Below are 1,196 nucleotides of genomic sequence, written 5' to 3'. Positions count from 1 at the left end.
TATGTGTATACTTGGTCTCATAGCTCTGAAACAATGCCAATGGGACGTTAAGTTTTAACTCACTCACTCACTCTCCGACTCACTCACCCACCTAATTACCCACCTAATTACTCACTCACTCATTCACTGAGCCACCCATCCACCCAGTCACCCACTCAGCCACCAACCCAAACACTCACTTACTCACTCATTCTCCGACTCACTTACTCACTCCTCGAATCACTGACTTACTCACGCACGCACTCACTCTCCTACTTACTCACCCACCTAATTACCCACTCATTCACTCACCCACCCGTCCACCCACTCAGCCACACACCCAAACACTCACTCACTCACTCACTCGTTCGTGATCAGTTTGAGTGCTAGGTGCAACAAGCAGGGCAGGATATGCTGTTGTCCTCGCTGACTCCTGACTCCATTCATAAAGTTTTACCTGTTAACGACGGATCTGTTTCGGCGGACTATCGAAACTACACATTCTATAACGTAAACATCATTACAACGTCATTTCATTCACACACTCACTCACTCTAAAACAACCATACTAAAGGCGATGGGTACTGACGGTACCTCTACCTCCAACACGGCTTCCTATCAGGATTTACAAACTCCCTTATCTGTGCAAGGACAACATGTTGTGTAACACGGATATCTAGGACAAGCAGTCGGATCGTTGTGACATGCCACTGAAGTTGACAGAATAATGTAGATGTCTATACCCCATGGGAAGTCGACGATGCAGTCGTTGTATAACGTTACCGACACCTGCGAGTGAGTCGTTGTTGAGAAGTACCAAGTTGAAGTAGATCTGACGTCCGTTATGCAGGTGGCACATTAATGTTTCATTAGCTATCACATACAAGAGCAAAGGTCAACAAAACGTCTTTCTCATATTTGAAATATGCTCTTAAAAAAGTAGGGGATCCTGAACTTTCAATTTGGATAGAAAGTATCAGCGTTGTAAACTTTTCAAAGACAAACATCTCATGAAAGAAACATCAGAAAATGATTTTGACAGTTTTCAAAAAGGTCGATAAATAACAGTAGACCATTAATTTTGAAAATCATCTCGCATCAGACAGTTTTATTATTTGTTTCAAGGGTTTTTGGTTGTAAATGAAAATCGTATGCATTTCACGTCATACGCAAATCAACTTCCAAGGGCGATAACTGTAAAATAAAACTATGGTCAT

The sequence above is a fragment of the Haliotis rubra genome, unplaced genomic scaffold (assembly GCF_003918875.1).
Source record: "Haliotis rubra isolate DU_JTF1 unplaced genomic scaffold, ASM391887v1 Scf798, whole genome shotgun sequence".
Lineage (NCBI taxonomy): Eukaryota > Metazoa > Mollusca > Gastropoda > Lepetellida > Haliotidae > Haliotis > Haliotis rubra.
The sequence above is the reverse complement of the archived record's forward strand: the minus strand, read 5'-3'. Positions refer to the sequence as shown.